Source organism: Solenopsis invicta, chromosome 11 (assembly GCF_016802725.1).
Source record: "Solenopsis invicta isolate M01_SB chromosome 11, UNIL_Sinv_3.0, whole genome shotgun sequence".
Taxonomy (NCBI): domain Eukaryota; kingdom Metazoa; phylum Arthropoda; class Insecta; order Hymenoptera; family Formicidae; genus Solenopsis; species Solenopsis invicta.
The window spans coordinates 2,000,966-2,015,499 of NC_052674.1; the positions used below are offsets into that span (position 1 = coordinate 2,000,966).

General features: G+C 34.8%; 1 protein-coding gene across 1 annotated transcript in view; it reads right to left on the bottom strand.

Moving 5' to 3' along the window:
• Positions 1–14,534, bottom strand: part of LOC105196981 (cytochrome P450 18a1) — a 92,071-nt gene that overhangs the window by 8,489 nt on the left and 69,048 nt on the right. The window contains exons 4-5 of the mRNA XM_039454760.1: positions 4,654–4,723; positions 587–3,388 (exon numbers count right to left, since the gene is read on the bottom strand). The gene's annotated coding sequence lies outside the window, so the exon portion shown is untranslated. The remainder of the gene's footprint in view (positions 1–586; positions 3,389–4,653; positions 4,724–14,534) is intronic.

A 14,534-nucleotide genomic window follows, 5' to 3' on the forward strand; every position in this document is an offset into this window, starting at 1 on the left:
TCAAACGCACTAAGATAATTTGAACTTAATTACTGAATAGAGAGTGATAAACATATATTTTTATAAAATAGAGATAATTGGAACATATTATTGCACAATAATGTGAATAAAAATACTTCTATAAAATCTCTATTTATTTAGAGATAACATCGCAATCAAACATGATATTTAATCACATTTTATATTTTTACAAAAATACACTGAAATAAAGAAAAGTAATATAATTCAGTAGTAAAAGAATATATTGCAATAAGCCATTTTAAATCAGGGCGATTCATTTTTATTTTAATTATATAACACGTTTGTTTTTAATTTATGAAAAATTTATTGTCACAATTTTTAGAACAACAATCAAAATAATTTTCCAATATTTATTACATAACTATAACTTTAGTACACAATTGTTAATTTATTAATAAATCTTAAAAATAATCTTCTTATTGCTAATAAAACTAACAGTGTTAAAAAAAATCTGAAAAAGTATGACATATTACAACATGTTGCTAATTGTATCAATAAAATATTGATTGATTATTACAACAATCGATGGATTAGATGCTTATCAAGTTTATTAAATAAATGTTACCTTAATATGTGCCACTTAAACCAGTAAATTAGAAGCGAAAGTGAAGAATCGGCTCACGATAAAACGCATATTCAACATTGATAATAAATAAGTAACGAGTGTCGTTACGAGCAATTTATCGCGATTGAAAATATTACTCCGCGCATGCATGGATACGCTGACGCGAATATATTTTGACTGTACAGCTTGCGCAGATTACACTTCGCAATAAATGCCTACGTGCCGTGCGAAGAAATAACGGGCTGTCTCATAATCGGTCGCTTGCATCATAATTCGCGAATTGTGCCGATCGATGACTTTGCACCGACGTTGCCTCCTCTTATCAAATCTTCGGGGTCATTTGGTCAGACGCGTCGCCCGTCGAGATTTCGAACAGTCATAATTTGCAAACGGCCGTTACGTGTAAGCCCAATTAATCTCAATCGCAAACGCATTCATCCCGCGCGCCAATATTCATATAACTTAATGAAGCCTGTAATTACGCAAACGGTTCGAGGCGGGGTGATCGAACGAAATGAACTCTCTTAAACGGCCAATGATTTGCACCGCTAACGAAGTATTATAAAATTATTGAGAATACGCACGGCGGTCGCGCCAGTGCATTTAATATTTTGTGCGTACTAATTAATTACTAATTAACAATGGAAGTGATCTCATAGTGAGTATGATAAAAAAAACGAAAGAATGAAATTATCAAGATATTTGTAGGAAATTTTAATAAATTATTTTAATTAATTCCTTAATACTCAATGTTATCTACAACAGTTTTTATATTTTTGAATTTTGCATTATTTAATTCCGCTTTGTATTTCTGCGTATCATTGCTATGAGAAGTATCCTGTTTAAAGAATGCTTACGAAGTCATTGAGGCGATCGATGCTTTCCCACGATGAATTTTCCTCGGCCGTACACCGATTCGGAATCATATGCCATTCGCCGCGATAAACCTGCATCTCAGGTTATCGACCTGCTTCATACCTGCCGCTGATAGTTGCGCTCGTTTTGCGCCTTCACAGATATTTAACGTTCAAAGTCTAATTAAATCAATCACAAGGATTATTCATAATATTCTGTTGAGAATTAAATGATTAACATATCAGAGTAGATACGCACACTTATTGCAAGCGTTACAGACAGATACAGTATTACATGCGACAGATAAATATACATATGAATCGATCGAACTTGATATAAATTTTAATTTTACAGATAATAAACATCGATCTTTTAAATGATTCAATAAAAAGTGTATTGCATTATAACAAGTTGGAGATAAATTATTCGCATGTAAAACCATCTGTTGATACTTTGATATTTAGTTATCGATATGTTGGGACCTGTCTAAACAAGGAAAACCACATTTGAACAAATAATATCAGAATGCAAATAATTGGTGTATAGTTTGCATAATATAAAGTTTTCAACATTTTTAACAAAAAATAGCGGTCCTTGGAACAACGTGAAATGATAAAAATTGTATCAGTCATATAAATAGTCAAGGCGTGTTTATATGTTCATCACGTGTTGCAGAGTAATTAAACACGTGGACACGAAAAGAAAACAGTTTTAGGAATCTGATTATCTAACTGAAATTGATTTATGATATCCCTTTCAATCGGATCACTTTATGCAGCAGCAGACGGAATCGTTTTCGTTACGCGTTTGAACGAATGTAACGTGTTCGTTTCAGTTTACGAACTCTGTCCGTCTCCAGTGGGTGATAAGTCGCTTAGACTCGCCAAAACTCGAGTCGTTGTCTACAAACGTGGAATTTCCACGGAATTAGCACTTTGCGCTAAAGCGATGTCAGCGTCAGTCTTACAAAAACGGTGAAGTCGAACTCGTATTTCAATGCGCGATAAAATGATAATACCCTTTCCTTTTTATAAAAAAAAAAACACGTAAATTCGCATTTAATATCTATTACATTTATTTATACAATTGTTTTTCCTCCTCGAAAACATCTCTGCATAATAAAAGCTCTGGAGAAATTCATAATACAAATCTAATTAAATACATGTACGTATATACATATATATTACATGTATAGGGAAGGGAGTAATATAACAGCCATTTACATTTCGTTGAGTAACTTTGTTAATAATCAATACTTTACATTGAAACTTGAACTATTATATTTGTCAAAATGTTGTTTAACAGATTCTAGACTCACAGTAATGAAATATTTATTATTTAAGACATGATTTACAAAAATGTGACGCACTGTACAATCGATGGAAGTGAAAAAGTAATGGTGAAAATAAATAAAAAAATTGGTTTAGTTTAAAAAACACTGTATTTTGTTACAAAATTATGTATTTTTAATTTTCCATTTAGAATTTTCTTGCGTTCACAATCATTAGAGATATTTTATCTTTATTTAAATTAGACAACACAAGACAACACAAGTACATACACATACACACAAATATAAAAGCTGTTCAATCTTTTGAGGATATTGCAGTAATGCGTAGCCTTTTTTAAACGACTATTTTTAGAAATAGAAAAAATCTTGCAGGCTGCATGTCTATTTTGGTAGTGCATATATAATGTGTTATATACTCATTATACAAATGACGTGAATAACTTGCGGCCTGTAGTCCATGGTTATGCGGCCTGCGAGCCGCAAGTGGCGCATCAAACTGCTGTACAGTCATTTATCTATACCATTTGAGATATCATTAGAGATTAGAGGAAAAAGTCACACGGATTCAAATCAGGTAAATAAGGAGGCCATTTCAGACTTCCATGATTAAAAAACCTCGCTACTTTCTTATGGAAATTGGGTTTCGACGAAATTGTCTGAAAATAGAAAAATCTTGTTTTGAGAATATTCTTATTTTTGAAATGTTAAAATATTGAAGAAAAGATTACACAGCATTAAACAGATATAAATTTACATGCATGGAGAAATTTTGTATACAGGCATGGGCGCAACTCTTTTTTCACTTTTTTAGAAATACCTCTCTTTTTTCATTTTTTTTGTACTAAAGTCGACCAGACGTACGAAAATACGCATGGGAAGGAGGTAATAATGCTCGTATCACACTCGCAACTGCGATTCGAGAAAATAGAGATCAAATGGCTTAATAAAGTTATAAAAAAGGAAAATACACTAATGAAAGAAGACTAATAGATATATGCAATTTGCATATAGTTCATAATTCTTTTAAGAAAATATTCGACTTTTTGGGGGGTGACGTAGGCTTCTTCTTGATTTGTCTTTGTGATTATAGTTTCATAATTGGCCTAGTAGATTAGAAGATTATAGGGAGAAAACTAAATATTCCAGTCCATAGTTTTTTGAAACATGTTCCTTCAAAATAAATATCCTGATCCATGATGCAATCGAATAATAATTTGGCTCACTCGAACTAAGGATACCTAACGTAAAAAGATTACAACGCTGAGGATAATTTCGAAGAAAATTGAACGTTCATATACACTTGGAAAAATAAAATTCTAGTAAAAAAATAATTTATTAATCTTTGCACGCCATTAACCTGACTCTGATTTATTTTTATTGTATTGTGGTTTTCAATTTTGAGTTTTAATTTAAATTTATTTGTATATTATTATTATCAAGATAATTATATTGTAATTTTTAAAGGACTATTACAAAATTGAAATAAAATTATATTTTACTAATTTAAGATTATTACATTTTTTAAAGAAGATTAGATATGTAAATTTATAAATAAGCAGGGTTATCATTATTTATGTAAACAAGAATACAATTTTTTTCTGAATAAAACAGTAAATAGATATTTTATCTTGTTCTTACTTTTTTTGTGTTTTCATGATTTTATATTTATCAACAGGTTGAAATTAAGGCACAAATTGGAATAAATTAATGCACACGTAGCATACAAACACACGAATTCACACACACACACACACACACACACACACACACACACACACACACACACACACACACACACACACACACAAGAAATCATTTTACAGCCACGTCGTTGATTCCGTGTCATGAGAGCGGAAATTAATTTGGAGCAATCGCGGATATATAGCTGTTATTGCTGTTAGAGCCATTTATTGATCTTTACCGATTCGTAGCGGACGAAGAAATTGATTTCCAGGAGCATCTATAGAGACATTTCTTCAGGATGCCGAAAGCTGCAACATATAAAATTTCAGGTGCCAAAATTCAATTCTATCGAAACCCATTTTTCATAAGCAAATAAAATCCTTTTGGCTATCCTAAACTATTCACTCTACTGCCACACTACACTTTATGTATCGATTCAAATACATCGCGTCTATCTTGCATAAAATAAAATTTCTCTTTACTAATCCTCGTTTCTTTTCATGAAGAAAGAATTTAGTCTTCAATAATTCTTTATAACTTTCGCCGGTAACGGTTCTTTTAAAAAAAATTTCAAGTACACTTCTTTCACAGAAATGTTAGCCTTTTTGGGAATGAAGAGTAGACATTTTGGAGATGAAGAGGAACGGTAATAGACACATTCAAATTTTCTCTTCCGTAAAACTTATAATTTTGTTTGTTGATTGACATAACCGTTCAGCCAAAAATGAGCTTAATTCGTAAAAATTATTACATTGAGAAAAAATATTATTAACTTGACTAAATTATTCAACTTGATTAAATTTTTTCAATTCAAGTATTTAAATTAAATTACTTTGGCTCGAGCGTTTATACATATTTAACTTAAATACATAAATACTTGAACTAAAAAAATTTAATCAAGTTAAGCAATTCAGTCAAATCAGCAATCAATTTTGTCAGGTCAACAATTTTTTTTTCTCTGTAGAAGTGAGCCCATGTCATACAAGATAATGGGGAAAATGACAAAAAGTAGCATTATAGAAGATCGCTAAAAAGGATTCAAAAATAAACTGAAATGCGCGTACGAACTGTCTCAAGAAATTAAAAGAAGAAATACTCAAATACAACATTTGCATGCGCACTAGGAACAGCGTTGTCTTTTAGTTGCCATTTATTTTTTATTTAAAATTGACCAATCTCAAGTACTAGAATCTAATTAGCTAAATAACCGCCTAAATGAAAAAGAAGAAATATAATCATTTACTTTAAATACAATTCCAATTGTCACCCTGTATATAAAAAAATAATGAAATTAAATATTTACGACGTTCCGACAAATTTTTTATCTTAATATAGATTATTTTTCGAGACATCAAAAAGTTAAAGTGTGCCCGATCATGGATCTCTTAAAACTTTCCATTTTAAGATTAGTTGTGTAATTAAGTGCGTTATAATTTACATTGAATTTATCTAACGTAGTAATAATAATCGCGACTCAGGCGCGACTATCACTTTTTTCGCACTTTGATAAGTTTCTCTCGCAACGCAAACGTCATGCGCGCACGCCGATGCACTCGAAATGTGTATTCGTGTGAGATTGTACTTCTTCGGTCATTGATCCAGAACGTAACAATTCTGTCTTCGTCATTTGCTCAGTACAGGTCAATGAAAGAGGAATATTGATATCGCGACGAGCCATGCGTGTCTCGATTATCCTCATGACTTCGTCTCGTCGATGAAGGACTCCACGTGCGCATCCAGATAACCTTCGCGGTCTTAGGAATACGAGTATATCGTTCAAAATACATGGACGTGCTCACGTCGTCTCTCGCGCGATTCGGTGAGGTACAGAGTACGAAGATTAAATCGACTATCTTCGATCGATCGCGGACGCCGACCTATGCTAATTTATTATTGCTTGATATCGCTCGATATTGACTCATTTTTTTGGAAAAACCCGTTTTCAAATCAAGTTAAAATAAGGCAGAATTTAATTTTCTTCCGTCTTAACAGAAAGAAGGCTTTGTGACAGGACTGTTGTATTTTTTAATCTTTAAGTGGGTAGATGGAGTGGCCTATTGACATATAGTACTGGATCATATTAGACCGAGTATAGAATCGAAACCATAAAGCTTGTTCTTTTTCCATACTCCAGGAACTGAACTTCTTGCACGGTTTATCTTTTCTCTTTTTCTTTTCACATTAAGGAGAAACAAAGAAAAGATAAACGATGCAGGAAGTTCAGTCTTAGGATGTGGAAAAAGTAAATTTCGTTAATTGAGTTGTTATGTAATGAACAAAAGTATAACGTATTGGTAACGCATTATTTTGACTCGTGACGAGTAAAGTTACAAGTTACTATTTTTCAACATTTAACGCGTAATAGTAACGATGAGTTAATTATTGGTTAAAAATGGCTATTCGCACTTGTGCGCATTACCATTATGAAACATGGTGATATCATTACCAAACTATGAAAAAATGAAAGTAACAGTGACTCGTTGTAACGTGTTATTTCCTGCACTAAGCTTGCATGATTCTGATCGGTTCCCCGCTGCGAACGATCTACAATGCGTCGCAAACACCTCGTCAACGGTCGGAAAGCGAGAGCTAATAAATAAAACCGCTCCTAATGACGGTCAAATCCCACACTTGGGCTGCTTTTGAAAATCCATTTTAGCCTTGAACATTAATCGCTATTCTACAGGCGTGACAAATCTGCTCAGTAGGTATTGTCACATTGTTGTAAGCAATTTCAAATAATTTGAGTGTCAGCTGCGATTACCATGTGGTAACAATGGTTCTCGAGGACAAATTTGCACGCTTGCTGCGAAGTACCATTTTGGTCTCACATTTAGTAAACAAAGATAAAATAATATCAGTGGACACTCGGGTGATAAATTTGAACGCACATCCTTAAAGGTTCCTATACTTCTCTCGTAATTTTCCCTTTCGACTAACGGAAGTCTTGATTTTATTTAAGAAAGTTATATTTGTTCTATAAAACAATAATATTGCATTTTTATTTTTCTCAGAATTCAAGATTATATTCTTTAAAACTCTCTAATTAAAGATTAATATGACACATTTAAAGAGCAAAAAGCTAAAAAGCAATTGTTCGCGCTATCCAAATTATATTTTAAAGATTTAACATCAATCGCTAAACTTTTGAAGTAACATTTAATAAACGATTAATTCTGTAATTAAATCTTTCATCTAAGAAGATAATTGTGAACATTTTAAATATAATAAAATTTTGTACATGTGCATGCGTACATTATATATATATATATATATATATATATATATATATATATATATATATTATATATATATATATTTATACATTCTCTTGCGTTCTGATTTCTCCAATGGTTAATCACGAAGTGCACTTTCTCCTAATTTTTGCAAAAACTTTTCTCAATTTGACGTCTATTTTATAAAAATAAAGACTTTTTTAAATACAATATCTAAATATTTTAATATCATTATAAAAAGTTTCATACTTACTAATATCCCATGTTTTTATTATATTATACATTAATAAGGAGTATCAAGGAAAAAAAGTCCAATATATATGAATTAATTAAACAATGATATAATTTGATCTTAACATGATCGCGATCATTGCGAGTAACTGGAATGTAAAAAGATGAAGGGACAAAAATTAGTCGTAATTCAATCTCTCTTGGTCGACAACAAGAGGTAAAGGAAAGAAAAAAACAATAAAGAAGCAGCGCATTACGTCCGTACCCCTTATGTGACCGTTTGTAAGAGGTGAACGACCGCGAAACAGACTTCTGTGGAGAAAATTATCATGCCCCCTCTCCACCCCTCTTGTCAGGCCCCGTTCTTTTATTTTGTCTCGATGAACGCAAGTACATTCGCGAACGCTCGGACATGCTCGAAAATTGAAAGCATCTAGCAGTGTTGCATCTATAATGCGCAAAAAAAGGAGGAAAAGAGAGCGTTGGAAGCGACGAAAATGACTCAAGCTTCGTTTCGATAATCAAAGAAGAGGAAGCGAACGAAGAGGTAGGAGAAGAGCAGCGGACAGCGAGCAACAGCGGCGACGAAGATGGAGGAAAAGGACGGACGGAGAAACGCGGTCTACGCTCTGTCTGTGATCAGTGACGAGGGTGAACGACCGTCCATGTGGAGGACGTGTCGGTTGCTCCCTTCCCGTCCAAGGAGCGCCGCGGGCGGACGAGCACAGGGCGCGCGCAAGAAGTACGGTCACGACCACGTCGTCGCAGGCACGACTCGCGGCATGCTAAATCGGACATGCCGGCCGGACGTATGGTATGCGAGCGGGGATTTCACGTGATGGAAATCGGGGAGAGTCGAGAACAACGCGAAGCGCACACCTGGTTTCCTTGGATTTCTCGCCGCACGGGAGCGACGCGTCGACGCGACGAGCCGCGAGGTCCGAAATGTTCCTTAATCGTAACTCGGCTCTGCCTGCAGAATCTTATGAGGATTCGCGAGTAAAGGAGATTGGGGGGAACTTGCTGTTACTCAATTCTTTATTTAATAGAAAATAGGTAAATATGCGATTTTTCAATATATAGTTGTACCACCGACGAGAGATTATCAAAGACCGCTACCGTACGGGAGTTTGTGTGACTGTTAAATTTTAAACGATAAACTGATAATATAGTACTAATTTTATGATTTATTGTTATCCCGATGTTTCATAGATGTGTTTATGTATTTGTAACCCGAAAATTCTCGATTTTTATTAAAAACTGCAGCTTTAATGTTAAAAGTCAAGTTTGATTATCGACAGAGATAATAACTGATCAATAAGGATTGAAATTTTGAAGCAATGTATATAATGTTACTGCATTATAAGTATGCATACTTATTTATAAAGTATTTGTATAATAAAAAAATCAAGATTTTAATAATATATTGTTCAAATAACAATCATAAATTTCTTGTATAGTCGATAACATCATCGCTCTTCAATTGTCGCCAAATCCCTGGGGCTGTAATGGTCCCAAAAATTTACCCAGGGTTGATGATTCTTATTAATCTCTTGTCGATGGTTGTACGTATTCTCGTACGTATTTTAGATTTGAAGTAGGCCGCAGCATAGTTCATGGATGCTTCAGTCTTGGTCGTTGCCCTCCGTATTGAAGAATTCAAATTCTAGCAATCGATGAAAATTACGTTTGCAAATTATGTCTGTGGTTCTAATTATACTAGGGATTAAAAGTATCAAGAGCTACATGTATTCATCATATACTTGTAACTTGGCCGTAGCGAAAAATCAAAGTGGAACGAACGGGAAGACGTTACGTCGCCGTTATCGCAATTGTCTCGTGCGGCTTTATTATACAAAAGGCGAAAAAGGGGGAGGCAGGGGGCAATACAAGGCGAGCAGGTTAAGGAGATTATAGGTAATAAAAAAATGGATTTTTTTTATTGGATTTTTTTAATTCATATTCATGAATTTGAAAGTACCAAGTGATATTTTATTAAAAAAAAAGAAGGATACTATTTTTAAAAAAGGTCTAACAGGCTCGGCTTTTGATTTTCTCCAGGTAGACGAGCGTCGTATAGCTGAAAAAAATTATTTGGTAGAAATATCAAAAGGCCTGTCGACTTTTTCTTTTATGTAGTAAAAGTGCTCTTCATTGTTCGTTAGATTCATGCTGAGTTACTTGGTACGAAACATGCTGAGTTTACTTTTAGTCTCTTCATGAACTTGCCCAAATAGGTTTCTTTATGTTACATTTACAGATATTAACACACTACAATTGTATTGTGCGAGGTGTGTATTAGTAACTGTACTTTGAAATCTTTCAAATTTTTAAACGCGTTTTTTTCAAAACTTTCTTTTCTCTTGGTTTTTTCCCAATTACGAACTGACAGAGATTTAGATCGATTTAAAAAAAAAAAAAAAAAAAACGTCATTTCTCGCGCCAAACATCCAATACAGTTTGAAAATTTTGAGTTTTTTTTTTCAAAAAATTAAAAAATCGTGTTTTGTTATAACAAATTTCTCAAAAAATCGCTATTTTTGACTGCCACTTTAAATAATTTTGTTCCTATTTTGATTTTTTGAGTTTGGCTAGAAGCAATGAATCTGAACAACATCTCGTAAGAAAAATTGATATTTTTCTTGTTTAACTCTGTTTCGCTACAAGAGTGAAAGAAGTTTTTTTAATTCTCCTTATAGTGTCATCCCCTTGTCACGCCATTGATACCAAGTTTTTTCAACCTCATATGCTAACAATAAACATTGGATAAAAGGATAAATCTGATTTTACTTTATTCTCTTTGCAATTAAAGTACTCACAGAGAAGAAGAAACTTTTATTTATAAACGATTTGACTATCTAGTCTCCTTATCCCATCTTCCGGCGTGGTTAAGGATATCTTCCTCATACGGCGCTAGTAAATGCTAATCCAACGTGGATTTACATCGCGTTAGTCGTAACAATAGCATTCTATCGCGTGCCATCACTATTGCGAACGTCGCGCATTAGGCGCACGCTTCGCAGGCAGGTCCATAATTCTTCGCACGTACCAATAAGTGCATCCAGCATTCTTCTTCCTTAACGAATTCGCGGCGGTTGGCTTAACCGGTGCTCTATGTACCAATAGAATTCACCGAGATGCACGTAGTCGGCGCTTTCTGGTCACGTACGCTGCGCCTTATGACGATGCGCGCGGGTCGTTGACCGACCGATTGATATAGTTGGCTAATCGATATCGGTTCCGTGATCTTCCGCTCTTGAATGGACCTTGGATACCACGTTCGTGTAAAAGAATGCGATAAAAAATGCGATAAAAAAAAATGCGATAACGTTACCGATTAAGATGAAAGAAAAGGCATCAATGATAGATAATGCTAGTGCCGCATAGAAAAACGTAAGCAGGCAGGTAGAACACACAAATCGTAATGATATCAAAAATCACTTATTTGTTACTCGATGATGTCATAATGATGTCATAAGATATAATATTTATTGATTTGTAAGTCAGACAAATAAAGTCATAACGATGCTCTTAACTTTGTGTTCTACCTGGGGAACGAAACAGCCAATCGCAATTAAAACTGAAGCAATAACGCAAGTAGTAGCAAATCAAATACGTTGATTTCGTTACTGCTTTTACGTTTCACTGCTTTTTCCGTGTGCCACTAACGTAACGGAAGTGTGTGTGTCATCTGGAACGTCTACACATCAAACTTGATTCTTTTCCTGACCGCTCGATACAATAAATCTTCGTTAAATATTTAGAAAAATATTTCGTAACTTTTTTCTCTTCAAGGCTACAATCGGTACAGGAAACGCATGAATGATAATAAATATATCTGTTATCGAAACTTTTGCTTCGTCGAGATAACAGTAAAATGAAAATATTCAGCAGGTAAATAAGTTGTGAAACCCCTCCGATCAACTTCCCATATAAATCCGATAAAAATTCTACTGGAACTCGTGGCATTTCCTGATTTCCTCCGTGGCACGACGTCGGCGTCGGCGTCGGACCGACCGGCGCGACGGCTCCCTGATAAAGCGCCCGGCAAAAGGAGAGGCAGCGACTAGAGTGGGCACTTACTACCGTGCACGTTCCGCACGGCGTGCTGCAGTAGAAGGTGGTGCGGCCGTAGGAGGAGGTGGAGGTGGTGGTGGGACACATCTGGAATGTGTGTAAGGTAAGCGGCATCCGGGCAATGCCCTCGCATGTAAACAATCAGAAATTGCAGCCCCGATTTCAACGAGTAAGCGGGCACACCGCTCACGTGTGTCGCGCATTTACGTTTATACCGGCTATTGCCGTACGTGTGCCTGAGCTACGCGTGTATACGACTCGCGAGCGCATACCAAACCGCCACTCATTTATCGCGCCGCGTTGCGCTAGCTGGCCGGTACCTCGCTCGCTCCGTGTACTGTTGCTTGATCACGCGAGCTTCTAATTGGAGGGTATCGCGCCGCGCGGCGCGTGTATGGCGAACACAATTCTGAGAGGTGGACGCGGGCGCCCAGATATCTTTTTTTTTCAAATCCCTTCTCGCTATTCCTGGGAAAACGTAGCGTTAGTATCTGCGCTCGCTTCCGCGATAGCTTAGCGGAACGCTGCGCGCTGCTGGCAATTTCGACATTAGAGAAACTTGAAGTGAGATTGACGCGACTTTTTCGCCACGGCGCGACGTGACAATATATGATTAGAGCAAAATATCTCAATAGCTCTTTTCGCTAGAAAAAAAATGCTCCAACTTGATACCGCATTGAGTTTGTCTCGCTAGTTTGGCTTATAAAGAGAAAAAAACATACGTTAATTACCAACAGCCTTATATATCTCTTCGCCTCTAAGTCTTTTGAGAGTAAAAAAGCGATCTGTACGTGTCAAACGTGTTGTGTTATTTTTATGATATAATAATGCTTCTAATATTAAATATTATTTTAATTTAAAAAATTTATATTGATTTTATAAGAAAAAAAATATATATAGTGGAACATGGTTTACTAATTGTAAGCTTATCAATAGTGTATTAGCTCAAAGAAAGAAAAAATTTATTGAAAGAAAATGACACTGATGCCCGTATGCTAAGCGTGATTATGCTCAGACGCATATTTAACCTAGAACCGAAAGATTTACTACCTCTCACTCGCGAGAGCTCTAGTTCTCGCATACTAAAACTTCTGTTTATAGTCACGTTTGTGCTGAGGAACTCGACTGGTTTTGAGACGTGATGCAGTTCAACAGGACGATCTAGAGAGTTGATTTGATATTCGCGACGTCACATTCATAATGCATATGATTTTGTCAAATCTCAAAAAATATATACAATTCGATTATACACAGATGTGACATCGTAGCATAAGAACCTTCGAGGTCATTGAACTCGAACACTCGATAAGTGAAAAGCGTATCGTATATCGCGCGCGTCTTGTTACACCGGCAACGTGTGTGAAATGCTTTACAACTAGATACGATCAGAATCATTTGGCACACTGAAATTAACTAAAAGAATGACGTTTTTTTACGCTAAAAAATAATTTTTAAAATTAAAAAGAAAATACTTTAACATAAAAATTGAAATAAAAAAATTTTAAATATCCACTATCAACTTCCGTTAAAATTTCAGAGAAAGCTAGTTTTTATATTTAATATATTTATAACTATGTATAGCGCACATATTTGAGGCAATTGCATTTATGTACATTTGTAAATTATTGCCAAAATTGTTAATTTGTTATCAGTTTTATTTTCGTAAAATTATATTTTCTCAATTATTGATTATAAATTAGAATTTATTTTTTAAGTATCGTCAAGTTGAGAAGCTAACCACACGTAATTACTTCATTTTAATCCACTTTTGTATCCCACGTAAAGTTGGAGGTTGAATCTTCATTGACTGAATTGTATATGTGTGTCAGAGTTGGACCCGATAAATATATCGGTATCTACTACAATAACGTACAGTAATCATACCGTATCCTTAGACAGTTGACATTGTAGATTTAAATCAATCTATACACATACAACGCGCCCGTTTACATAATAAGTATGCATACAATGTAAACGGTAAAAGAATTTTCATAAGATTTCCATCCTCTGAAAAAAGCTTCCGTGAAAATAAAAAAAAAAAACGTTGAGAAAATGGTGTTATAGTAATATCAAATATTAAATTAAATTAAAGTAAAATGTTGTAAAATACATTCTTTCTTCTTTTTTATCTGTAAATTTTATAGTACTCAGACATAAAAATGTGAGCAATATGATGGCGTAAGAATACCTGTCTGATCACCGATTTTAACTTGCGAGTGATACGGTCCCTCGAATGTGTGATCGGAGTAAAAGAATAATGTGACGAAGCGTGCTGGATGTCTCGCGAGGAGTCTACCTTCTGCCAATCCAACAGGTTTCGTTTCTAACGGCTAATAACGGGTCCAGGTGATTTTTGGGATTTCCGTTATTCCTCTTATGACTGTTGCTCGGACACCCGTCCATTAGAAATCGGGTCAAACCTCGCTGATAACCCCGTTGCACGCTATTATTGTAACTTTAACTCTCGCGTTGACGATAATAATTTGCATTTAACGAGTTTTAGAATTTTATTTAAAACTGATGATATATGCAATCAAGTTCATCGTCTCTTCATCTTACGTTCTTAGATAAAAAA